Source organism: Anopheles merus, chromosome 2L (assembly GCF_017562075.2).
Source record: "Anopheles merus strain MAF chromosome 2L, AmerM5.1, whole genome shotgun sequence".
Classification (NCBI taxonomy): domain Eukaryota; kingdom Metazoa; phylum Arthropoda; class Insecta; order Diptera; family Culicidae; genus Anopheles; species Anopheles merus.
The window spans coordinates 14,443,691-14,464,279 of NC_054083.1; the positions used below are offsets into that span (position 1 = coordinate 14,443,691).

General features: G+C 41.0%; 2 protein-coding genes across 12 annotated transcripts in view; both read left to right on the top strand.

The window, feature by feature from the left end:
- Positions 1–20,589, top strand: part of LOC121591439 — a 111,203-nt gene that overhangs the window by 67,417 nt on the left and 23,197 nt on the right. The gene's annotated exons all lie outside the window — the stretch shown is intronic.
- Positions 1–20,589, top strand: part of LOC121591440 — a 31,407-nt gene that overhangs the window by 6,063 nt on the left and 4,755 nt on the right. The window lies entirely within an intron of this gene.

Sequence of the window (20,589 nt, forward strand, 5' to 3'; positions counted from 1 at the left end):
CATTTAACGATGACTAAAAACGCAGAACTGAATTTGATAGGGAGCCTTTTACATTATTTCCACCAGCACTGGCCAAGACAACAACCATATGGAACCGGATAGCCATCGCACGCAAACGGATAGAAAAAGTGTTGTCAGGAAATCTCGGTTTTCTTCGTCTGTAGTACTCACTCGCGCCAGTAGTTTTGTGTTTCGTATGATACAGAACCAGCGCGTTTGGGAAACTCCTTTTGACATTCTTTTTCATCCCCATCGTTTCCTTAATAACGGCCACGACGATCTTCGTTCCGGGGTACTCTTTGCTGGGACCGGGCAAAAACATCAAAGAATTTTCATAACTCGCCCACCAACTGGGTTCTGTGTAGGTGGCTTGATGGAGCAACGGACCGCGTGTGAAACGTAAGAGAAGATGGTGGTAAGGCATGGTACGTACCTCCTCGCAGCATTAGAAAACGCTCACGCTTCCATGGCTTCGCATTGGAAGCCTATTGCTAGGCACATGGTACCGGATCGGCCGGTGCGGACGCGATGTCGTCATCATCATCGAGCACGGGACTAAAAAACATGATCCGAAAAAATCCGACAAAAAGCGAAAAAATCGCGGGAGTGCGGGCGATCGAGAGACAAAGCAACACGAAAATGAAATATAATACAACTGAACTCAACATTGTTCTGCCGGGAAGAATAAGTTGAATTTTTTCAACGATCCTGCCTCGCCACTATCAGACCTTCCGGCATCTCCATTACTCTCTGCCGTTGATGGGTGAGAGCGACGCCAGGAAGGAGATTATTTTTCATCTCGGTGCCGTTCCCTGTCACGCTTATGCTTTCACCATCTCGGGTTTTGCTTCAGCCCCGTATTCTTTGGATTCTCACGAGTTTTTTGTTTTGATTTCGTTTTTTTTTTTCAAGACCATCCCGGTTTTGCCCTTCCTCAAGAGACAATGATGAATATCTATCTGACGACTTCTGTGTAAAACCACGATTGCTTGATTTTCTCATTACTTCTGCACACTCGTGCTTGGTAAGGCGATGTGCTATCTGCCAGATAGGAATACAAAGCCTCGCCAGAAAAAAACCTACAGCGCAACAAAGTTGTGCCCAATCCTAGCTAATAGTAGCACTCTGTTTAACTACCGGGTAAACAACAGTGAGTGTGGAAAGAATTTACACTTCAAGCTACTTTTATAATTATGTGCTTGATCCCACGTAGTAAACAGTGTCAATGATGTTACACTGAGGTATATATTTTTGTCTCAATGACACGATTACTTCAAAGCTAGACTTATAAACATGGAATTTTTCAATGTTCATATTTTTATTTTATGATATCAGAATATTTATGAATCGTATGAAAGCAGAAGAAGTGATCTTATTAGCGACTACGCCTTAACGGCTTTTTGCGATATCGGATGCTGTAAGTTGCAGGACATAATCGAATCGCGGTTACACCGAACTGGTTGCGTACATAACATTGATCTTTATACATTCATGAATCTATGAAGATTCAGATGCATTCATTCATTCATTTCAAAGCTTCGTTGAGCTTCATCAATCTGAATCAGAGATCCTTTAAACTTGATGATGATGATCCCTTCATCCCTTCAAAGGTTCGAGAAGAACGAAATTATCATAAATATTAATCTTTCTTATTTTAGTACAAAAAATATTATTTTAATACAAATCTCAAGTGGATAATTCAGTGTTTTCAAACTCTACTAATGAATCCGGTAGGGTTTTTCTAAGTCCTATCATCTTACTATTAGTGAGTCTAGTCCTCAAAGTCCACTAAACGCGCGCGTATCTCGAATTATTGAAGACTCTCTTTCTAATTATTTTTTTAATACCTTATTATCTTATTATCATATTCATTATGTTAATTTTTCATAACAGTTGTCAAACAAAAACGAATTAAAAAATACACCATCAAATCTATAACATAATACAAACAAGCAAGCACTTAAAGAAGTATATATGTGAAGTTAGCTGTGATATGGGGAGTAAATAAGGACACCGGAAAATAGAGTTCTACACGATTTATTTGCACTCGATTTGTAGTTCACATTTATCCGTTCCCGTATCGTTCCCAAAACTAACTCCTCGTCCCCAAAGCGCACACCGCTTTTATAGTTTCTGCCCATCTTCCCTCTCGCTCCGCGTTACCCGCCGTAACCGCGTTCTCCTTCCTAGCTCATTCTCGCATGTTCTCTTTATTATCTCCTTCTCGCGCACATTCCGTCGCTCGCGCACACTCCCCTTCCTCTTCCCCATTTCACATATATTCTACATTACTCTTTATACTAACACACCTCACCATCACTTTATTGAATCACCAGCTCAACGCACAGTGCACATTCCTTTTTAAATTTATCTAATATGCATAACTTAATGTTAAATTAGCAAAAGTTTAACTGCCTAGCTTAGCGTCTGGCTATAAATATATGTCAGGCTGACAGGCTAATGAAGCATATAAGCTCATCAAATTAGTTTTATTTTTTCCTCAAAAGCATCATGATTTTACATAAGACTTCATTGTTTCACACAAACCTGTTTTTTTTTTTCTAGAAAGCAAACTACATCACGGGGATCGGTCTAATTTACTAGCAAACACTGACAAAAATGTTATTTCCTAAAATATACCAAACATGACAATGAGCAACGCTGTCGGTCATACTTAATATGGTAACCCACGTGCCGCACAACCCGTCAACAGGTGGGGTCCGAATCCCTACCGGCTACTGCTGATGTTTCGCTAGAAGCACTATTAGATTTTTCCACTTTTCCCGTGGGTGGGGAAAATAGCCATACGCCATAATTCGTCATACGTCACGTTCGTGGAACAAACCGTCACATTATGTTTCTCTAATTGTCATCTTTTGATTTTCATGTTTGTCGTTCCCCTGTTGTTGGCAGCATGCTCAAAGAAACCTGGCCACATTGGGCTATCTTTTGCCGCAGCTTCAGCTTATTTGCTCCAACCCACCCAAGGGCACTCGTACCCGCCAACCCGGTTGACCCTTTCGAGCAGTAACTGGGAGCAGAACTTTTGCCAACGGCTTTCGTTGTTCACAGTCATCCACCTATCCACCCCATCTCTGAATCTCATCCCAGCCGTTCACTTGCTATAGCTAATGGGTGCACGGCCGTTTCGGATCTAATCCGCTTTGACCAGTTCATATGCTTGCCCGCGCGTGTACCGAGCATGCTTCTTAGGTCCAAAATAAATATGAAACAATCTAATCGGCTTTTGTTTCAAGTTTTCTTATCACAACAGGAGAGTAGCAATCGTACACCCGAAAGAGTGGAGTGGTACCAAGGTGAAACTAAGGGGGTTGTGTGTCTCGGGCGCGTAACATTAAACCGAACCACTGAGGCGGTTTCCCGTTCCTCGAAATCATGTTCCGGCTATGGGTTTGGGTAGCGTACTTGTGCCCGCTAACTTCCTGTCACGGGGAGCTGCTCACATAATGTTCCATACGAGTGGTAGGATACATTATCCTATGTATACACGGGACGAAGATTGGGCAAACATCGGGTGACCTATGTCCTTTGTTCTGACGCGTTCCAACAACTGCCGCCATAATCCCACGCCGGCTAAGGACGATGTCTAGCAGGGAGCAGCTCATGAAATCCTCCATTGCTGGGTAGGATGGAAAGACCATAAGGAAATGGAAACAGAGAGCGATACTGTACATACGTGCGCAGAGTGAGAGCTCCAGAGAAACTGAGCTTAATCTGCACGAGCCGGTCACGCGAGCGGCAACGCCCTGCTATTCCTCGAGGTGGCAGTAATGGAGCACATAATTTTGCAAACACAATTTGATTGTGCACTTGAGCGGGATACGAACTGGCAGTACGGAATACTTCCATGACTATCCAATGAGCCACCACTAGTTGAAGTTAGCGTACTGTACAACCTACAACCCGCCCCCAGCCATTAACATTCCCACTTTGCTACACAAACAACAACCACCTAGAAAACTGCACCTATTTCTGTGCAAAAAAACAACTAGCAAACTTTTGACATTTTTTCCTTATTTTGCTTTCCAAGGGTTTGTAAATCTTTTACTTCAATCTTTTACGTGCATGTAACATACACTTTGCATTTTATCTTTGCGCGAGACAAAGTTTTGTCTCCTGGGAAGCACTCCGACAACACTGTAGAAGGTTTTGAAAGTTAAAACAAATATTATTGTACCAGGAAAGTCTTGTATTGAAACGTTTCTGTTTAGTATTAAAAGTATAAACCATCAATTTGGGAATTGTATACTTCAGCTGTAGCCTTTCAAGAACAGGCGTTTTTCCTAGACTTTTCGAGAAACTTGGGTAAAGGGATATATCTACTGTCGCTCCTCGATATTGAAATATAATCTTTCTTTTTTTCTAGCGAATCTAGATCTAATGTAATATTATCGCTATACATTTAAGCTTAGTATCACACCTTATATGGAGCATTATTAGGAGCAACAGACAACAACAGACCATAACAGACAATTTAAGAGGCAGTCAATGCGTTGATTTTCAATGTTATTTCTATCACATCTCTCTACAAATGCAAGTCGTTAAATCATCAAAACTATACACGGAGTAAGATTTTACATTTAAGTAATTCATAGCGATCGTGATGAAAATATTCGTTATAGCTTCACGCAAGCCCATCCACAAGTGGTGTCTTTTCTACACCATTACTTCAGCCACACCTTGTCTAAATTGATTTAACGTCTTCCTAGCATCAGCAAACGTGTGGTAATCAAATACACTTCCACGTCGCTGAAGAATTGATGGAATGCGTCGCACGCTCTCACGGCGGTCCCTTATCTTATCCCCTCCTGCCATACACCAACCAAGCATAAACGCGATATTGAATGAGTTAGAATGACTCGCTTCTTGTTGGCCCTAAGCGAGACTAGGTCTTGCGAAAGTTGGCGCTCGATCTCTTTGCTAGATACGGCACGACTCGCAAAAGGCTGCCGCGTAGCACATAAATAAAAGGAAAACAACAAGAATGATATTTGTTTTATTTGCCTAACGACAGCTTCAGGTTGATTGATTTCCACGAAATTCGTTTCCCCTTTTTTCCGCCCGGCCATCGGTGCGTCACATTTCGCATCATTTAGTATGCACTGTTCGTGTCGAGGCGAGCAAAGCGAAAACATTAGCACCACTGCTTACGTTCTGTTTATCTTGTTCAATTGATGGTGGAATTTTCTAATTTTGTGAGCGAAAGCTTTTTCATGCCAGCTGAAATAAAGCTGCTCTTTTGGCTGTATAATCTCCTTTTTGAATTAAACCGTTCCTTTATTTTCTTGCACGCTTCGCCAAAAATTCGGCTATCGACAGAATTCTCGGGTTGTGAGTAAAACATTTCTCATCGGTTACGAATTACTAAGACAAACATACCAATAGTGGTGCAATTGGTTGTGGTGCAGATATATCTTAAAGCTAAAGTTAAGAAGTTAAAATGTCAATAAGGTCAAAATAAATTGTTTTGTTACCATAGAAAAATAAACAAACGTTTAGCCTTCCAAAAAACAACCATTTAATTTAACGAACAAATTGAAACAATTCCGGTAAAAAACTGTGTATAATTAGAATGAAACTGCGCTAGTCTGATCAGATTAGTGAAGAAAACAATCATAATATAAAATTTCTGCATTATTAAATCGACAGAAATGTATAATTTAGATGGATGAAACTAACATTTCAACCCTTTGTAAAAGACCAGATAATAATTCGCGTAAACAAAAATACCTAAATACTTATAAATTATCGTATAGAATATATTTTAGAACACCAATATCATCATTAGTACTACCATAACTAAGGATAGATTTATCTGATAAACCATTTTTCTTGGATATAAAGTCAGCCATGGAAAACTAATTACAAATGAAAGAGAAGCTTACGAAGACTTACAGTATGGTATCAGAGCTGATAGAAGCTTAAAAGCATCATTGAGCTCACACGAAAAATACCAAATGATTATACTGCTTGGCCCAGTTAGTCAGAGTGAACAAAAGAGTGCTACAAGACAAAACGATGGAATTAAATATAAATTTCTTCAACATTTGTATTCTTAGGCAGCAGTAAGATTTTTTTAGTGTTTCAACGAATCCTAGACATCGTACCAGCTGTGCCTATTCTTTTCATAATCTTTTGCAATTACTCTCGTTCGGCAAGACTTCACAGGAAACTGTTTTTTAATAATTAATAAGCTCAGATAGATTATGGTTACTATAAATAGCTCTGCCTCGGGGCTCTTGTTAGAAAAATACCAAAAATAAACTATCTAGAAAAGGCATAATGATTCCATTATACCATGCGTGTTATTCATTTCGCTATATATATATTGTATAGAATTATTACTTACTTTTGGTATTATTACGTAGTTACTTTTGCTAACTTCATCTAATCAATGTATATACTAGCATTAAACCATTGAAGTAAAAATATAGTAACAGTTTAATCGTCATAATGAAATAAAATCAAAACAGTTATTATTCCACCAACAACACATTTTTCTCATGACTGTTTGGGACAACACCATCATTGTTTGCAATGATCCCTTAAGGCAAGGATTTGTCCATTTAATTTGATGTAATCTTATCCGTAACCTACCACCACCTACCTACAGCAAAATACCGACACCATGTATTTGGGATCATCTTTCGACTTGGTTATTCTCGCCCTGTACGATATTAAACCCTTTCATGTTACGAAAACCCTTCTCAAGTTGGGATGTCTAACAATCGCAAAGCAATATTCAGTTTTTATTTCTTTTCGAATTTTGTTGTTCGACCAAGAAACGTTCCTTTTGATTTTTTGTTTTGTTTTCAAAACGATTCAACTTTAGGAGCCATGTTAGCAATTTATTGAATGCTTTGAACTTTTCTTTCACATGGTTGCACAATATAAAGAAGAATACAAAACAATATTCTCATTCATGAAAACTATAAAAAATCATTCACTTTCCAACGCACAAATGTATGCAGCAAACCTATCATAAGTGAACAACAAATATTCTGGAGGACTTTATTTACATCTTACTTTTCTAATAATTTACATCTCCTTGCACAACAACGTCGAGTGTACCGAAGCTGCTCTAATCCACACCCTATACTTTGCATGGTATGTGTCGAAACTGGGTCGTTCTGCTTAGCACATGCCTTACATCTACATGTACATTGCTATCTTGTATCACCTTCTTGTTTTGTGCACTTAAAAAATGATAAAATAGGCTACGATACTTGTCACATTCTTTGTCTTCGTCCACAGTCTTTCCGGTTTAGTTGACGGTGCTCGTTTTAAACACTTTGTTTACCACGCCGCAAATACTTTTCGGTTCGAGATTTAGCCTCACTGTCAATGGTGTAGTGTTGGCCACACATTGTCTCCCGTGCTGTTGAGAATGTTTTTGCAAGTCCTTTTAACTAACTTTTTGCTGTAAGTGTACCCACGTGTATGAAGTATATCCTGCTTAATATCAGCTGTACCATATTTGAACCTCAATTCCACGTTCTCAGCATAGAGAAAGTCCTAATGGGCAACAGCCTTAGAGTAGTGGTTGCATGGAGAATTTATTCTAAGCCTACATAAAGTAATGTGTAAAAGTTTGCAGCTTTAAAGATTAAGTTTATAGCTGAGCCCAATGCTTGAACATTGATTACGAATAAATATTGGATTTCTGTTGTTTATTGGAGACCACATAAATGTGAAATACGTTTCTATCATCAGTTGATGTTTGGAGTAGTTTAGAGCAGAATATAAAGTATTATTTATATAAAAAATACCACATTTTCCGATCATATGTGATACAACATAATCTACCCCGCTATATAAGGTATCACACCTACTCCAAGTTTTTTTTTGGTTCCATGTGGCGAACGTAAGAACGATGAATCGATCAATGCGTATAATTAATATCGCATGGAATGACGTTCCCACGACATATCCTATCTACATTAATCAACGTTCTAAAAACGCACTCGATCAGCACATTTACAGTAAAAACCACATTTGCGCAATGAATGTAATGCCTTTGTCTTCTTCTTGTTGGTTCTCAAAACACTCAATCAGTAAAGGGTACAAAAAACGTGTCTTAACATAGCTCTGCTTTCGTTTACCTTGAAACATATCTTTCGATGGCAGCTGCTTCTTTCGCGCTGCTCGGCAATTGATATTACTGTCTTTTTACCCTTTAGCAAACATTCGCTCCGTTCGCAATCACATCAAAAACATTTACCCAAGACGTTTGTTCGTTTTTCCGCTGCGTTTTGTTTTCCCGCTCTGCCAGTGTGAACAATAAAACTTCGTCCATTGCCTTCTGCATGGTAAACATTTTTGCTGACTGTGCTGCAATTCTTGACAGGACGCGTGGCGCATGCGAGAGCGGGAGAAAAAAAGAACCTCAATTCTTGGGTGATGTTTTTCATGTGCAAACAAAAAAAAAAGCATAACCACACGATGCATCGCACTTCTGCCACAGCACATTCACCTATTTGCTAGTCAGGCAAAAATATTTCCATTAGTAAAAATGCAATTTCATTCAATCATCGTCATCATACCGTGGCGCATGTCGAACGGTGCGGTATAGGCGGATTCAGGCGGTAGCGAGTTATTTAGCAATAGTACAGAGTGTAGGATTTCATAACCATCCTCATCGGTTGATGCTGCAGTTGTCAGATTTTTCTCTTCTCGTGTAGTTTCGTACAGCATGCGGTAAGAACGGGTATCGTAACATCGTTCTTCAATCTTTCCAGCAATGGTGGCCATATTGCGGCAGCAGTTTCCTAGATGGAAAAGGTAAAATGCGCGTTACCGCATCAGGCAGGTTTGCCCAATCATTGTGATGCGGAGTTTACTTGTTTCATTGTACCTATTTATGATTTTTTTTTCAGTTCTTTAATAATCATTGCTCATAACACTTTTTTGTACACAGTGGAGGGTACGATTCGATAAATTTCCTGTTTTGTAACGTAACACTATATTATATTTTGAAGTAATAGAACCACACCTCCATAATACACGTCAGTGTGCTACAGTGACAGCTGGATCTGTAAAAACTCCGCCGTTCCCAATCCGAGGCAATTTCGGAAACACCCATTGACAGATCCCCCTCGGGGTAAAACGTTTTCTAAAGGGCGGGTTGTCATACGAGCAGGCTCATCCAAGGACTCGTCAGGATATCGTTCTTTCCTTCGGTTCTTATTTTCTCTCTTTTCATACCGTATTATCCTCATAGCTATTAGAAGCTAGCAGGGTCTGGAACAGAGATCCATCCACCCGGCTTCCAGTGGTTTCCGCTCACAGCAAACTGAGTGGTCGTTTATTGATCTACATCTGACACACTTTTCTGGAACCGTTGAACGCTAGGTTTACGCCAAGGCTTTCCTCCGGTTTGCATAAGCATTGACCATGAGATGCAACCAGTACCCGATACCCTGAGTACCCCTAGTGCATGCTGGGCCGCATTCGATGAAAAGTTGGGCAAAATGAAACATGACGTTGCACACAAACACAGCCTGTACCAACCATAGGTCTGTGGTGGGGAATTGACACACTACCATCACCAGTGACAGACTGTAATCGACGAAAATTGTGAAAACACACCCAAACCACAGCCATCACTATTCCGGAGCTAACGGGCGGACGTCATCCTGAGGTTTCTTCCATAAACTCGTCGACGGTACGCCTTTGGGAAAGAGCGTGTAGCGGAGAAACGTTAGGCCTACGTCAGGTCATACACACGTACGTCAGCATCAGCCGTTGTAATTGTGAAGGGCAAGCTTGGTCGAATGTATTGCAGTGGATTGAAACTGCATGCATAGTACAGATGGGGAAAGTTACGGGACAAGTCACGGCGCACCGTTTTCCCAGCCCTCTCTGTCGAGAAGAGATTGGAAAAAAACCACTGCTGGTAGATATTAATGCTATTAATAGCATCGTTACCTACACACTAGCAAAGTTGAGAAGGAAACAGAAAGCCTTGCCCTCTGCACACATCCGCTTGCGCTTGATTAGTGTTTATACAATCTTACAAACACTCACAGATCGGCCTCACTCATATGCCAATCACACGCTCTCTCGTGCTCGGGTATCGTTGGGGGCACAGCTGCACAGTGCAAGAGTTCTCTCGGCAACAGTGCAGAGTCGGGAGTTGGATTATGTTTGGAAAGCAATCTGCCTGAATGTAACACAAGCAGACGTCAGAGGACAGTGTACTAGAAAATTTGTAATGCTTTTTGCTTCTCCAGCGAGCTTTGATACATTTATTCATCATATTTCATCAAAGTTTAAATGAGCTATTTGTCTAAGGAAAAAGCGTAGCACACGTCACTCATATGATTGTAACAATGAGAATATAATGAAGGGTGCAGCAGAAAAAGGTATTAATAAAGGTTTTGGATCTTTTTAAGGATCGGCTCAGTTCCGGTTCATTCATAAAGATGATCCGGATCATTTGATCGGATCAATCGTTCAATCGTTCGTTCTCTGCTAAACCTGTAAATTAATTCTAAACCTGCAGTAGAAAATAACATCTTTTACAGGACTTTTCTAAGGTTTGTTCGTTGTGTTCGACAATGTAATGGATGCTTTCCAAATTTTTTTGGTTCGTTCCGACGATTTCTTGGGCGTTACCCATATTTTTTAGGTTAAATTGGATTTGATGTCCAATAGAACGATACCAAACATATATGTGGGGATGATCCAAAAATATATGAGAAACCATAAGTTTTGAGCCGTAACAAAGTTTCGTTATATTTTATAAAATATTATTTAATTGCTTATTCTTTTTCTGTTCCTTTTAAAAAATATTTAAGAGAGCTTTTGAAGTATTAAAAAATATTTAAAATAAAATAAAACCATTTGATATCCATTGTCCAGAACGTGTTCCAAGCTAAAGTTTCCAAATTATATTTAGCCACAAATTACAATCCGGAAGTCGAAGCAACCATCTAGAACGAACAACCATCAGAAATAGCAAAAGCTCAATTTTCATTGTTTGCTGTATGCCACGTACTAATATTGAGTTTTCCGTTGGGAGTTGTTGACACTGACGAGATTTGGAACGAAGCTAAAATCGTACCACGCGTCCTTATCTAACATGAATGATTTATTTTTCCAGTTATACTGTCCTTATTGCGATTCTCTGCATCATATAATGATACTCGAGCGACTTTGAACGATGTGAATCACGACAAAAAATGACTTCACTGAGTTGATGCTGCTCATCAATAACAATTTGTCAGGAGATTTATCATTCAAAGGCAATTCCATCATCTTTGTCCCTCTATGTTCCATGTGCAATATGTACAACTGTAATTTCATAATTACCTTTTCATGGCCACTGGCACACTTGTCATGGTCACTTCTACACACCATGTGCAATTATCGGTAATTATGTTGTGTCTACTTGTTGCGGATGATTGCAATTAAATCGACCTAAAAATATGCCAACGCCTTCACTCACATTGCTATGCGTCCGAACCGTTCTTTGATATAATTTAATTACAGAGCCATTTTCTGCGAAACAAAATTCTTACCATTTTTTTTCTTTCCTCTCACTGCTGTCCGCTACGCTCGAAGCCCTTCAGCCCATTATGGTTCTTTTCTGTTTTTTGTTGTTTATCTTTTTTTTTTCGTACTGTCATTCGCTGCCTTCCCCAGTGTCAACACTTACTTTATCTAATAATTACCTTCGGGGAAACTTTTTCACTCTTTGAAAAGAATACCGTCTTGAAATTCCTTTTCATTTGATCTTTTTTGGTACGGTTCTAGCCTGTAACGAACCATTCCATTCCATCCGACCTATCTTGTTCCCAAACTCCCAACCTATCTATCCCAGAAACCGACCTAACATGAGTATTACTGGGAAAACGTGGAGAACACTCGAGCTGATTTTCGCTTCACTCCCTTCTGTAATTTTCAACGCAAACGTGTAAAAATGAGTATCCCTTAATCCTTTACTTTTGTCGTACCTGTTCAACTTGCTGCTTTCTTGAAGCGTTAAACTTTTAAGCACGTTTTCCTGCACAATCACAATGACAGATTCGGAAGACCGCCCAAGTTCATTTGTGTAATTTATTGTTTCAAATAGAATACCGTTATTAAACGTGCTTTTTTCTTGTATGATGTAGAGGTTTGTCTGGTACCTTTTAATCTCTAACTCTCTACTCGTCTATGTAAATCGAAAAAAAAAATCATTTGAACACTTGTTACATGTTACTCGTCTATGTACATCGCAAAAAAAGACATTTGAACATATACATAGTGTTGGGTAAAGTGCTGCTGTGCGCACTGTGCGCACAGCACACCATACTGTGCGCACAGCACAGCACAGTGCCTTAAGTGCTACCACAGTGCTAGCACTTTCGCACAGTGCTAGCACAGTGCTAGCACTTTCGCACAGTGCTAGCACAGTGCTAGCACTTCCGCACAGTGCTAGCACTTTCGCACAGTGCGCTCTCTGAGCACAGTGCGAAAGTGCTAGCACAGTGCTAGCACTTTCGCACAGTGCGCTCTCTGAGCACAGTGCGAAATGCTAGCACAGTGCTAGCATTTTCGCACAGTGCGCTCTCTGAGCACAGTGCGAAAGTGCTAGCACAGTGCTAGCACTTCCGCACTGTGCTCAGAGAGCGCACTGTGCGAAAGTGCTAACACTGTGCTAGCACTTCCGCACTGTGCTCAGAGAGCGCACTGTGCGAAAGTGCTAGCACTGTGCTAGCACTTCCGCACTGTGCTCAGAGAGCGCACTGTGCGAAAGTGCTAACACTGTGCTACCACTTCCGCACTGTGCTCAGAGAGCGCACTGTGCGAAAGTGCTAGCACTGTGCTAGCACTTCCGCACTGTGCTCAGAGAGCGCACTGTGCCAAAGTGCTAGCACTGTGCTAGCACTTTCGCACTGTGCTCAGAGAGCGCACTGTGCGAAAGTGCTAGCACTGTGCTAGCACTTTCGCACTGTGCTCAGAGAGCGCACTGTGCGAAAGTGCTAGCACTGTGCTAGCACTGTGCGAAAGTGCTAGCACTGTGCTAGCACTTCCGCACTGGTTCCAAGTGCGCACTGTGCGCACAGTGCGCACAGCACACTAAAGGCAATGTGCGTGTGCGCACAGCACACTTAATTGTGCTACTTTACCCAACACTACATATACATCATCTAACACTCGGAACAGACAAATAAACAACATTCACCAAAAGCAGCGCTTTTGTGCGAGCGCTCAAATAAAATGTATTAGACTAAACTCAACGAAAACACTTTTCGCGTGTGTTGCTTTCGATTCAATGATGCAATGCATAACGTTTCGTACCATGCTCTGTTTCTCTTTTTTAACTTTTGACACGTATTTTATTCCCCTGGTGTACGGCAAACTTCAAATCGACGATGGTTCGTAAGTGACACTTTGGCACGTTTTTCGAGCGACGTTAGCAACTGCTTACACATACCGCTTTGACATGTGATTTATAGCGATCGTTTGCTGAATGGCAAACACTTCTTTTAACGTGCCCACCCATGAGAGATTACAGCGTAACAATATTCTATTTAAATATTTGTGGGAATTCGTGCGATAAAAACATGGAAAAGTTTGCAGAAAATGACGCAAACAACTGTTTTTGTTTGAACCAATTTTGTTATACTTACGATGGAAAATGATGTTGGTGAAGCATTGAGCATTGAGCTAACTCGTTAATGTTGCTGTTCAAAAATTGTTGATGTTGTTGTTCATTCTTTATCCCACTGTACTTGTTGTTTTAAGAATAAATCAAGGGAATCCACACGTATCTTGGTTGAGAAGAAATAATGAAGAAGGACGTTTCATTTAAAAGAATATGAAATTCTTCTTCTTCTTTACGGTGTTACGAACTATATTGTCTTGCCAGCCTAAATAGGCTTTCGAAACTTAATTAGAACCACGTAACGGGAGGTAAAGGTGGGACGGTCTGAACGAGGCTCGAACCCACAATGGGCATGTTATTAAGTCTTTTTCGTAAATGTAAGTTTTTTACTAAATATAAAACAAAATAAGAGCCATCTTGACGTTCTTCCTTGAACACATAGAACATAACTACGATGAGTAAAAATCCCACGAACCGTATTGAAATACACTTGAAACATTAAATGCTTCCGGCTCGTTTCTTCTTGCGTTCCATGCTGTTACCATGATCCATTAATGAAACGGAAAGCACTGTTATTGATAAGTGTTGTACAGCTAACAGCAACTGCAGGGCGCTCTTACACGGCAAGATTTCACCGGAACCGGAAAGAAATATTGCTCATATAACAAACAGAACCCATTTGCCCGCAAGAAGCAAATATTTCTGGCAGATATTTATCGTTCCGTCTGGCTAGCAGTTGCATCTGCAGAACAACTTCCGGCTCTAGCTTCAGTGGCTTATATGTTTTCCTGTTTGCTGTTGTTGCGAGCATACAGTTCTGTGCTATCGTTTCAAAGAACACATTTCCGAACCTTAGTCGAACTGCGAGCACTGAAACATACACACAAATTGCATTGCTTCCTCCGCTTCTGGCTTTTGGGGCCGTTTGTTTGCGTTGCAATTGAAAACTATCGAACACGGCCTTACACTCTAATTGTAATGCTAATAGCTGTTCGATTTAAAAAATGGAAACGAGCTTAATCCATCATTTCAATTCGTCCATTTGTTTGAACGATAAGCTTAATTACTTGAGCTATGTACAATTTACACTAAATACAGCTTAGCTTCAAACATTCTGAAGGTGGTTTCGACCATAGCTCAGGAACTGCAGACAATAAACAGACAATAAAATAATCTGCAAACTATCATCAGAAAAAGTGTTACCATGCATACTACAACCATTTGATAGATGATGAAATAGAACTTAAACTTAGAGTCCAAATACTCGCTTCATTTCAACCAAATTCAACCCCCATTTGCTAATGTTATTTCCGCAAGCTTTCCATCGCTCCTACAAATCGTCTAAGTGGATCTCGTCATTAGCAAAACACCAAATCTTGTAACGCTGATACCCGTTCATCGTCTGCCAATTTGGTTCGTTCGAACATTACCAACGCTGTAGTAGGCACTGTAGGTTCCTAGTTCACCTTGACTAATCTCATCCTTTCCTATGCTTTTGGATTCAATTTAAAGATAAATAAACTACAAACAAACACTCGCGCCGAACCATTCGTTCGATGGGAAGCCATCAGTCATGTCAGGTCCGACGGCCAATACCATCCCGACAGCCTGATCCGGAAATGGGGTGGCCCGCTGACACGATAACGCTCGGGACCACAATTTAAGGCCAGCATTGCCAGCTTTTGGGCATCGCTTGTTGACGTGGGTTTTCACCACCAGTGCCTACCGGTCCATTAGTTGTTCCCGTTGCCATCACCCCGTGACAACGTCATTACCGGCTCGTTCATCTATCGGCCGCAGTCCCACAAGCATAGTGGACGGATGCTTGTTTTAACAATGATGTATCTTCGTTCGCTTTCCGCCAGCCGTCTGTCATCTCGACTCGTTTGAAGCTTGAAACTTTTACCGAATTTATTTATTTGCACTTAAATATTTAATGGCTACTAATGGCCTAAAGCGCTAGAACGAGTGCGAATGTTTGATGGGCTTGACATAATCACAACTTGACATTCGATCCCTCGCAAAAGCTGTAAGCTCATTACACGCGGTTTTTTACATTCCTCCCGTTACTAAATAAGAACGCAATAAAAGGTTCAAACCCGTTTTTGATGAGATGAAATATAGAACATAAAGACTTTGAGCAGTTCTGTCGGTGAATTCAAGTCCTTGAGACAGTCACTATCGCCAAAGACATTTATCATCGTCGCTGTGTGGCTCCGTTTAGCCCACCCATACCCTTCCCCTTATCCTAAACCAGGACCATTTGTCAACAATAGACGACCCACATTCAGAGAAAAGCTTGTTCTCAATTAAATTCAATCAAAAATCCATTCATCAATGCAAACCTCAAGCAGCCCTTCGGGCCCGTCATGCGCTAACCAGTAAATAAACCTCGCCAACAGATTCAAATTCTTTTCCGGACGCTTTGTAGAGTTTCGGCTCAGCGAATGGATAAACAGCGTCACAAATCTTTTGCGACGCACCGGTCAGCAATGTTTCAAATAAAGAAGAGAGAAGTTAGACGGCTCAATCTTTAAGCGGACTTCAAACCATTGACACGGGTGTGTGCGCATTGTGTTGCGAGCTTTTATTAATTCGTCCTCATCATTTCATTTAACTTTTTACATTAAAACTTTTGCCCCTGGCTTCCGCTGCGTCTGCCCGGCGGATGCCATTCATTATACTTTCTTCTGTAGGTTATAGTTGACAGAAGCTAGGGTTTGTGATTATGAACTTGAACGCCTTTGAAGTATTTTCTTACAACGCTACGATGCTGCCCAATGCAAATAAAATTACATGGAAAATATTATTACTCTTACTGGTAGTTTTATAAAACTGTTCTACGCAGGTTGTCTTGTTTAACGTTAGAGTGCGTAAATAATTGACCAATATTTTTTAATCATGTTTATTCCTAGAATTTAATTCTAAATTGGCCAATCTGATAATTTTTCGAATAATTCCTCCAAGCGAGCCGATAATTCATCCTAGCGCATTCTATTAATTTTGAGTGTTGACGAATAGCCTTTCGTCTCCCCAACGATAATGTTGGTTTCAAAATTAACATTCCATACCTTGTTAATTATTAATTAAAATAAAACGATTTTGGCATGGTTTCAGTAACAGAGTAACCTATCACGACATGCATTATAAAACTTAGTATTTGATTTTGTGGTCAACTTTAGTGTACCGAAATGTACTAGCGTCATTCGAGATTGCATTACGTCTAATTTTAGGAACACATAGTTTATAAGACATTAGTTTTAATTGTGTATGTAGGCCATGGAGGCTCGATACTCTATAATAAATAAATAAATAAATAAACTTTTTTTAAACATGATTGAAATGGTTTAAACTTTAAACTTTAAAGCGTAATCGTTCAACAGATCAGAAGAAAATTTCCTACATGAATAATTTTGCAATGAATAACTAGATTTGAAATTAAGATATAAATATCATAGTTCTATTTCTGCCGAAAGACCTGCTCTATAACATGAACAAACTGAGTGGGTGTAGCACAAATATGTTACCATACGTCACTATGCTTTCATATTCATCGATTATACGCGATATAACCATTATGAGCATAGAAACATTAAGATTCTTTTTTTTACACTGCAAACAATATTTCACACAACCTTTTATACCGCATTACAATGTACCAACCACATGGTGCTATCGATTCCGAGCATCAGAAGCCAACAAGTGCCGAGTAACAGATTGTTCGCCAACGCAAATCTTCCCTCCCCTGAACAAACACAAGGCCCCTAACGCACAATGCTTTCCTTTCCGCCAAAGAAAGCGTGTGCACGATGTCTCCGAGCCAATGTTCGCGACCTGGTTGCAGCACAAGAGGCTGCTCGTTCGGTTTTATAGCCTCCAACGATAAGCCACTCCTCCTTTGCCATGCACGGTAGCCGAAACTATGCAGCTCGCCTTGGTGGAACGTGTACGGCTCCGCTTTCGGTCCGCCCGCTCTGCAAGCACGGGCAGCCCCCGTTGCCGTGTGACTAGAGGGAAATAGCTTTTGTTGAACTTTATCAGCCTCAAAATTGAATTTAGGTGAACTATGCGGTTTACGTAATATCAATAAACGGGCTCGGGCCCGTCATTGTCGTGCTGCAAACTGTTTCATTGTTTCTTTACACTTGGGCATAAAAGTAGCACTGGCAAGAACGTGGTGTTTGGTGCCACCCTCCGGGGAGGAAAACCACCGATGCCACAGACCACACGGGCGCTTCTTTCGGGCTTCGGTAATTCGGTGGCTGTCTGATTGCACACTACAAACACTCTCTCGCTCTCTGTGGGTATGAAACGATACACAGTAAGGCTGTAACCCACAAGCGTTGAGGATAGGGAAATACCAAACGGTACGTTACTGCATTGTCAAAGATCTTAACCTCGACTGCACTCACATGTGCACTGCAGCTGGCAAGGATCTTGCATTAATATGTGCCCGGTATAGTCCATTACTTATTGAAAAGACTGCACGTCCAATGTGATGGTAGCTCTGTGCATAAGCCAACATGTTTTTTTTTTCTTCTTTTATCGTAAATGCTGTGACGCAATAGAAGGTATCACGTTCGTTGTGGTGAATGAATAAGTGGCTAGCTGTAAGACGCCCGTAAATCCTCAATTATTTTTATGAATTTTTTACTTCACTGTCCAGAAAATGAATAAAATAGGCCATGATTTGAGGGTTTTCACGAAATACTGCAATCAACTTTACACGCTAATCAACCGTCTTAAGCTCGATTTACGACTGCTTGCCATTTTTTTATATTTTTTTATGACCTTACCCGTTTGCTAATGGTCTTATGGGGACAACAACTCGTGCAAAAGCACCACCCTCCGTCAGAATCATATTCATAAATTATGTCTTCCCTTAAACGTCTTTGCGGACCATTTGCAACCACTGCACTACCTTCCACGCGTGGGTAGGGGATGGGAAATGCTAAATACGGGCTCTATCATATCATATACCGTGATGAAATGGTAAATCCCACATTTTATCGATAACGACTTGTCACAGAAAGCGCCTCGTACCACGGTAATCTTTACGATGTGACAGCCGCAAGTGAAGGAAAAGAAAACGGAGCAGTAAAAGTGCCAGCATGCCAGGCAACCGAGTAAGATAATCCATGCCATGACAGTGCAGCCAGCCAGTTAAAAAGCTAGCGTTTTGGTTTGCTGTGCATCCTGTTGGTTCACCATTTTTCCGGAGTCTTTCTGGTTCGTCCATTTCTGTTTCCGTTCCATTTTGCCGGTCGATCGAATGCATTCTGCTTCCATCGTGTGTTGATTTATGCAACATCATGCTTTTACCCTTAAACAGAAATTCGTTTCCTTTATGAAGACTTGTGTTTGTGCATTTGCACTTTACGGTGTTCCGGTTTATTTAAAGCAACACGAACATGCCCCAAAAATTATGCTTTTTTAGTTCCATCAGTCCTTTCTTGGCTATATTAACGTTAACATTTGGGTATGGAAAGAACAAAAATTCATATGACACGGGCTGAAATTGTAGCTTGTTTAATTTATTCCATAAAATGGGCCATAATCTGAATTATACACGAATGAAACTAAAACACTCAGTATTTGTACAAACGACAATTGCATTAGGCATTCTTCTTTGATGCAATCGTTAGAGAACGTTTTCTTGCAACACCAGACAGTTGAGTGGGCAAAACTACCATTGAAACAAGCTATTCGATTTTTCAAATATGTTTAACGATTGATTTATGATCATATAATACCCTCATTATCCAAAATGTCACAGACTTAGAATTGCGTTCACACTCTTTCTCGTGCTAGCCGTAGCGATGATTGATTATTGCAAATCGATCACTCCTACAACAATTACCTAGCTCTTATTCTTTAGCGAGCCATCCGAATTCATGTGTCACAGTTTGATAAGGCAAGCGAAAATGTAGCCCGTTGTAATTTGATTGTCTGCAATATGTAGCTGTTGAACACCTGTGTTCAGTGTAGATTAAATAATGGTTGATGACAAGTACTTCAAGCAGTAACAGAAGAGCTTAAGGATTGCTTACTAACTTAACCACTTGGCGGTCTTGGCCTGCCTCAGGAGTGTCCGAAACCGCTCACGGTCTCGCGCCTTCGTCTGCCAGTCCGTTATCCCGGCCTTAATGGCGGACGCATCCACCCCATCTTGCCACCTCAATTCGGGCCTACCACGCCTCCTCTGTCCTTGTGAACGGCCTAAAAAGACTTTACGGGCTGGGTCGTCCGTTTCCATGCGTACAACATGGCCAGCCAACCGGAGTCTGGCGAGCTTGATACGCTGTACGACAGTGAGGTCGCCGTACATCTCGTATAGCTCGTCATTATAGCGGCTCCTCCATTGTCCTTCAACACATACGGGGCCAAGTATCCTTCTGAGCATCTTCCTCTCGCGGCTAAGAGGGTTTTGTCAGATTTGGACAGTGTTCATGTCTCAGAGGCGTATGTGAGTACTGGTACTGTATAGGTACTATATAGTCCCAGCTTCGTCCGTCGCGACAGGTTCTTAGGTGTGAACTGATTTTTAGGCTCTAGAATGCCCGGTTGGCAGCCAGCATCCTTGTGCGCAACTCAGCTTCCATGCTTATTGTCGTTGCTGACCTTTGACCCAAGATAGGTGAATTGTGAGACGACTTCAAAAGTGCGTTCACCTATCTGTACGTCACGCCTACGTAAGTTTGGATTTGATGTTGGTAGGGTGGCTGATGTTGCCATCATCAGTTTGGTCTTTGCCTCGTTTATCTGCAATCCGAGGTTCTTTGCCGCCTGCTCGATCCCTTGGTTGGCTTCTGCTACATAGGAGAGCCGCAGACCAATGCTGTCTATATCTCCAGCGTATACCAGGATCTGGATTGCCTTATAGAAAATGGTTGCCGAAGTTTCTAACCTCGAGTCCTGCATGGCCCTGTCTAACGCCAAGATTAAAAGGAGACAGAAAAGCTCGTCCCCCTGGC